A 7,614-nucleotide genomic window follows, 5' to 3' on the forward strand; every position below is an offset into this window, starting at 1 on the left:
AATCTGAGGGATGGAACCTTGGACATTCTGCATGCAAAGCATGAGCTCCACAGCTGATGTGCAGTCATTCCCCAAGTCTGGTGCTATTCAAATTATCTTATGCTCGAACCTTCCTTTTCATACCATTTTTTCTTCTTCAGTGATTTATTACAGTTACTCTAGGCCTGGAGAGCAGAAGAGAAGCCAGCTTTAGCTTCTGTCACTGGCCAGGGGACCAAGGGCCACTGAGAGGTCGCAGCTGCTGCCTCCCAGGAAGAACATCAAGGCAAGAGGAAGACCAAGCTGCTCTGCTCCATCAGGAGCTGCAGGTAATTTACTTTCTTCCTGCCCTCCCAGAAAGTGCACTTGTCTCCAACTCCCAATTGCCAGGAAACTACTGAGCTGAAGGGCAGAACGCTGTAGCTTTTGCTGTTGGTCAGGGCCAAGGGCAATTTGGAGGCTTTCCCCCACTTCCTCCCAGGATGGACATTATGGCAAGTGGGAGATCAGCCTGGCCCCATCCATCAGCCAGAGAAAATGCAGCTCCAATCTCCAGCATCTCCAGATGTTGCTGTGAAAGACTCTTGCCTAAAGCCCTTAACAACTTGTCTACATATCTACAGTATATCTCAAGAACCCTTACCTCCCTGCCCAGTCACTGAGATCTTCGGCAGAGTCACTATTGATAGTTGCCCATGACTCAGATGCACAGCCCGTAGCCACTGGGAGCTGTTGGCCCAATTTTATCAAACTCCCATCTAGCTGAGGCCAGACAGCCCCCAATTTGTTGAACTTCCAGCATCTACTGAAGGTTTTATTTTTCCTGCCTTTGAATTTTTTGCCCATTTTTATTTTAATTGTGCTATATCACATTCCTTGTACACTGCTTAGAGACGATTGTAAGCAAGCAGTTGATAGATGATAGATGATAGATAGATAGATAGATAGATAGATAGATAGATAGATGATAGATAACAAGCTCTGGAGAGCTACTGCCAGTTGATGTAGACATTATTGAACTAGGTAGTTCAGTTGATCTATTCATGTCTTTCAGTGTTGCTTCTCCCTTCCTGCTAGAAAGAACATTCAGCTCCAGGTGCCAGTTGCCTGTAGAAATAAGGGGAAAGGATGCTCTCCCCCCACCTCCCCACATCCATCTGCCACAGGAGCAGGTGCCACCAGCCCCTATTCAAGTTAGAACACCAGCCGCCTCTGAACAAGATGTAAATGCCCCCATATACTTACCAATTAGCCTTGGCCTGTGAGACCTCCCCTCCCTTTCTCTTCTGTTCTCCTTCCCACATGTGTCTGGTCTTTTAAAGTTCACAAGCCCAATGGTGGGGCTTGTCTGTCATTAAAAGAGAGAGAGAGAGACTGCTATGAGCCACTTTGGGAGGCAATTGTCTGAAAAATTGGATTGAAATATAATAAACAAGTCTCTGTATTTCATATCGCATCAGTTCTTTGTGTTGGGTTTTAAAGTGGCTTGAGTCATCTTAAGACTAAATACGCACAAATCACACAACTCAAGACTGCTGCGGAATGTAAAATTGTTATACATTTTGTTCAGGAATAAGACATCCATCCCTTGTATGCGACCCTTTTAAAAGCAGGAATGTTGTGAGCAATGTGCTTAAGTAGAGCTTACATTGTATCGACCAACTCTCACACTAATGGCGTCTTTGATCCTCTACATAAGAGAATGTGTGGCTGCAGGCCAGCAATAATAGCTAAAGAGAAACCTTTAAAGAGTCAGAAGCTTTTCTTCTTTCTGTTTGTTTGGGGGTTTTTTGGTAATGAAAATCAAACACGTAGCCAAAGGGCATCATAAATATATTTGATCACACTTCTGGGGGTTTCCAAATAGGGCGACTGGAAAGCCTCCCTTTGCGACAGTGCTAGTCCAGAATCAGATCAAATTGTTATAAAACAGCCAATTAAACAGGAGGAAGGAATCCCTGCAAGAATTCCTGTGGATGATCCTTATCTGGACCTGCTTGACAAAGATGCCGAGACCCTATGTTCTGAAGAAAGCAATCGAAGTAAGGCATATCACATATTTATTTGTTTTGGGCAGAACAAGTTCTGTTGATGCAAGAATTATTCAGGAAGCACAGGAATGATATCGTAAATAGAGGATGAAATAAACAGTTTGTTGATTGCAGCTCTTCTGTTTCAAGTAATGAGTTCATTTGGTCAATTCATGGCTTTTAAAAATGCCACCACTGTACACATAGGACGTTATTCAGAGAAAGTTACATTTAAGTCCTTTTGAAACTAGTGGAACTTGATGGATTAAGTGGAAACCTTGATGATAAGAGGAAAACATGAGAGACCTAGGATGGCTTCTAAATATATTTATGCTAACAAAATACTAAGAAGTGACAAAGCAGGCTCTAATGACTGAGACAGCATCAGACTGCTCATAATAAATTTGTAACAAGCTCCATCCTTGCTTCAAATCCTGGTTAGGGAAAACCCTTGTTGGCATTAACCTTGGTCTGCAATCATACCAAGCAGCAATGGACAAGGCAATCAGAAAAGAGGATAATTTGTACTTGAAAGGTCAGTGGCTAGGAGAAAGATACATACAGCCCCATGACCCAATCCTAATACTTTAACCGTGGTGCAGAAGCATTGCCTCAACCTTCTGTATCTACTAGTCCATGGCAAATAGAAGGGGAAGAAATGGAGGCAGTGAGAGATTTTACTTTCTTAGGCTCCATGATCACTGCAGATGGTGACAGCAGTCACGAAATTAAAAGATGCCTGCTTGTTGGAAGAAAAGCAATGACAAACCTAGACAGCATCTTTAAAAGCACCTTGCCGACAAAGGTCCGTATAGTTAAAGCTTTGGTTTCCCCAGTAGTGATGTATGGAAATGAGAGCTGGACCATAAAGAAGGCTGATTGCCGAAGAATTGATACTTTTGAATTATGGTGCTGGAGGAGACTCTTGAGAGACCCATGGACTGCAAGAAGATCAAACCTATCCATTCTGAAGGAAATCAGTCTTGAGTGCTCACTGGAAGGACAGATCCTGAAGCTGAGGCTCCAATACTTTCGCCACCTCATGAGAAGAGAAGACTCCCTGGAAAAGACCCTGATGTTGGGAAGGATTGAGGGCACAAGGAGAAGGGGACGACAGAGGATGAGATGGTTGGATAGTGTTCTCGAAGCTACCAGCATGAGTTTGACCAAACAGCGGGAGGCAGTGGAAGACAGAAGTGCCTGACGTACTCTGGTCCATGGGGTCACGAAGAGTCGGACATGACTAAAAGACTAAACAACAACAACAACAAAACAAACAAACAAACAAACAAACAAACACAAAGACAAGTGAGAATCACCAGTTCAGTGCCAAACAAAGAAGATAATCCAGTTATGCTATAGAAATCATATTTATTCTGAAATGCCAATGTACCTTGAGCTCTTGCCCCCCACCTTTTTTGTCAATCAGGGAATGAAAAACTCATACCAAGGCAGGATAGTGTGTAATATTAGTGTCGAATGTTAGCTGGGTGTTTTATATTATTAAAGGTTAACCTAATCACAGACATTATGAGGTGTGGAATAAAATACCAACATAAATGTTCTGGAACTCCTGTTTTCGATGGTGTTATTAGATTCAATATTGTTGGAGGATTCCCCACCCCTGGCAGGTTTTGACTTCGCATAATAACTCTTTAGACATATGACCTACTGAATGCTGTGGCCTGGTGTTACTCTAATCAAAACATGTTAGTCACATGAATATTTGTGAAACATACAGATGACAGCGTCAGTGTATGCATTCAGGATGAACTATCTCTTCAAATGAATGACATCAATGTAATCTCTCTGGATTCAGCAAACTATAAGTCATGTCAGCTGGGTTCCACCAACTTTACAGGACTGTAAGACCTTAATCAATCTCACAGTCATGTTTTTAATCCAAAATGTTTAACCTTGCCCATTTACAATGTCATGCCTTGAAACTCGCATAGCAATACAGACTCATTTCCTTTCTTGGAAATTGACCTTAATAATTTTTGTACTTGCTGACTCATAAAGAATGTTATAGTGTAGATACAGCACATACTAACAGCTTTCTCGCATACAATACTAGTTAAATTGACCAAAATAGAACCACAAGTTGTTGTTGTTTTAAAAAAATCTGTTTGTACTGAAAACACTATCTGTAACTCAGAATTTAATCTCTCTAGATCTGATCATTACAGAGGCTGTGGCAATATTCTTTCAAGCATATACGAAACAGATATAAGTCCTGGTGACCTCAAAGGGATTTTTCTGAAGAAGAGTATGGAGGATTGCAGGCTGAGTGTTTGATCCACAGAAACATAATACTATAAATATAAAGTAATGGCAAACAGAAAAAAAGAGGCAGAAGGAAATGCTGGGACTTGATGTGGGAGCTTCTGTGCTTGTGTGCATTTGCCTCATATGGTGAGTTGCTGAATTTCATGTTCTGGCTTTTGCCTGGGCACAGTTTAGTATCCTTAGGCCCTAGACTAACCTCACCCATCCAGCTTGGCCAGTAGATCCGCCTGGACATAGACTGAGAGGGCTTCTGAATAAGCTGCAAGGCTTCAGTTTGTTGGAACCACACATTTAACCTAACAATATTTTGTCCAAAAGCAATATGCTGGATGCTGCTGGTTTAAGGTCATTATTAAAAAATAATAGTGATCAGAAAACAACCCCAGTCCTATGCAAAAGTAGAATATTTTATTAAATCCACGAAATCCAGCACATTCATTCATTTGACGGCAGCCTGTAGCTTGCTTCTCGGTGCTAAAGAATGTTTCCGTGCTTGTTGGTGCTGACGGGAAGAAGGCTAACGAGAAAAAGAGTGATTGTGACAAGCAATTATGTCACCTATGTGAATGGCTTAATTTTCTAAATTAGCCACTTTGATAATTATGACATCTCATTTGTCTTTTAATTCCATGAGCTCTGAAGTTTACCTTTGAATCCCCCCCCCCAAATCAGATAAGAGCCTTTGATAAGCCAAGGGTCTATTATGTGACTGGAGGGTGGGGGGGGAGAGAAACCCCTCACATTTCAGTCTGATTGGATCTGCTCATCTGCTCGTGCCAGAGCAAATAACACCCTTGACAAGAGCTCTCACTCCTTGTCTGTGCACTAACTAGCCAGAATGAAAGCGGAGAAGTTTGCTAAGCAAATTAATAACATAAACAGGACTGGGGGGTGCTGTCTAGCCTGCTTAAGAGTGAAGGCAAACAAACTGTTCTCAAGGACTTTTATAGCCACTTTCAGCAGCCTTTAGTGTGCTGGCAATTAGCATGTTAATTACATTTTCCTCTCACTCAATTAAAGCATTTCTAAGATTCACTAGCAAATGGAAATCTGCCTTGTTTTAATTATTTTTATTAGGTGTTGCCAGTTTGTATTTATTAAATTACATCTGGAAGTTAATATTTAAAAGATTCCACCAGTGATTAAGTATATACTACAGTTCTTGCTCTGCTTTCTCCTGGCACCAGAGATACTAGGCTTGTTCATGCATTATACTGAATACAGGTACAATATGAGCTGTCTCTACAAATTTATTGTGTGCATTTATTGTGTACACAGACTGTTGATTCTTTGAGCATCGCATGTGAATAACTGAACAAGTGTAGAGCTCCACTGTTGTGTAAAGATGTTGACACTCCTATTGTTAACTATAATTAAAACAGCAAGGTGCATTTTTTGATAATTGCAACAGTCTGTAAGTACCTGCCACCCATTGTCTAGTGTTACATCGGTCTGAAATGCTATACTGTTAGGATTAGGCCAAAATTTACTTACACTGACCAGCCAAAATACCAGCCATCCATCTTCAAGAATAGTTCTGAGTAACTTGAATGACTGCTTCCGAGGATCACAGAGTGGTAAACAATATGAAAACACAAAAATACATAACATCTGTTGGTCTTAGACTATCTTGGGAGACAATGGAGGGGTGTTCCTTTGGGGGTCAAACCATTGGAACGTTGCAGGTGGTGTTGCCTGCATAGCTTCCACTGTTCCAGCAGTTCCAACAGGTGTAACTTGTGATCAGTTCCACAGTTACGCCTGTTGAAACTCCCTCTCCTACACAGCTATTAAAGTTTCAGAAACTTTGCCCTGTTTATCATTTGAACATCCTCATTTATGCCCCAGAACCATAAATGCCAGTAAGTCTTCTGAAAAATTCATCCTAAATTTGATGAGGCTATATAACCCTCAGATCAACACAGAATTCCACCTCAGTCAAATTCTACATCAGTTCCAATGGATTCATCTCCCAGTACCTAAAAATCATCTCAAAGTCACAGCAATCTAATTGAATGTCAGAAGTGATGTTCTAGTTTCTCCCCATGTTTCAGTGTGTGTGTGTGTGTTTTTCTATCTCTTTTCTCTTTCCCCTTCATGAAGGGATGGAGTAAACAGCTGGAGTCTCATAAGAGGGCTGATTGATTGTTGAAGTACCCAGATGGCAAACTCCACAAAACACTGCTGTGGCAATGTTTGTTGTTCATTTATTTATTTATTTATTTTATTGCTGCTCCCTCGGCTGATGCCTTTGCAAGAGCTGAGCAATAACTTCCTGGCTATGCTCCATTTGAATAACCTTGTCACATAACAGGGTCGCTTGGGTCTCAAAGTATATCACATCGTCGTCATTATAATAAAGAAATTGCTACTTGAAATTTAGTTGTGATCATGTGAAAAATTCAGACTCTATAATATTCATAGGATGTTTTGACGGAGGTGCTACAGCAAAGAATAGTTTTTCCTTTTAAGATACTGAGCCGTTTTATGTATTTATTCAGATCTGGAAAGAAAAGACAGCATCAGACAAACAAAGGGAGACAACTTTTGATATATGCAAACTTTCAAGGGCAACTTGACACTGATTTTCTAATTTACAAAATTCACAACATCTCTGAAGCAGGGTGAGTGTACAAATACTTGAAGTTTTCATTACACAGAATAACTGAGAAACAGTTAACAATGAGAGCGTTCAAGGAAGTATTGAATTGGCCTGATAATTCTCTATGGAAATCTATTGCTTAGAGCTGGGAAATGGTGGTTATGTTCTCATTAATATGTTAACGTTACTGATGTTCATTAAGCACCAAACTTAAAATTTATGATATTAATGGAAACAACCCAGCATAGAGCTCAATGGTTCTTGAATGTGCTATTGAAGCCCTCATCTCTAATGCTGTGAGCTTGTCCTACAATTTTTTGAAAGTTTTTTTCCCCCACTGTGAAAAATGCTGGTGTTTTTCTGCCTCATTCGCAGGGTGCTTTAGACTTTCTTTAGAATTTTGGTGGGTGCAAAAATGAACTTACTCTTCATTGCAAGTTGACTGAGGGTGGCATACGTGGTTTTCTTTCCATTAAACCTTTCTCCGGTGCTCTGAAGTGCTCTGCCTGGCTGTCCAGGATTACTCATCTGAAAAAGTCCCATGTGAGGAATTACCCATGTCTTCCCCCAGGGTTATATCTTAAGCATGGAAAACTGGCTACCCAATGTGTGAGATTCATAGCTGTCCACTTTTCCCTTTTCTTGCGAGGAATTCTATTTGGAATAAGGGAATTTCCCTTTGAAAAAGGGAAACGTTGACAGCTATGGTGAGAT

The sequence above is a fragment of the Podarcis melisellensis genome (assembly GCF_964234715.1).
Source record: "Podarcis melisellensis genome assembly, chromosome: 12".
In the NCBI taxonomy this organism is placed as follows: domain Eukaryota; kingdom Metazoa; phylum Chordata; class Lepidosauria; order Squamata; family Lacertidae; genus Podarcis; species Podarcis melisellensis.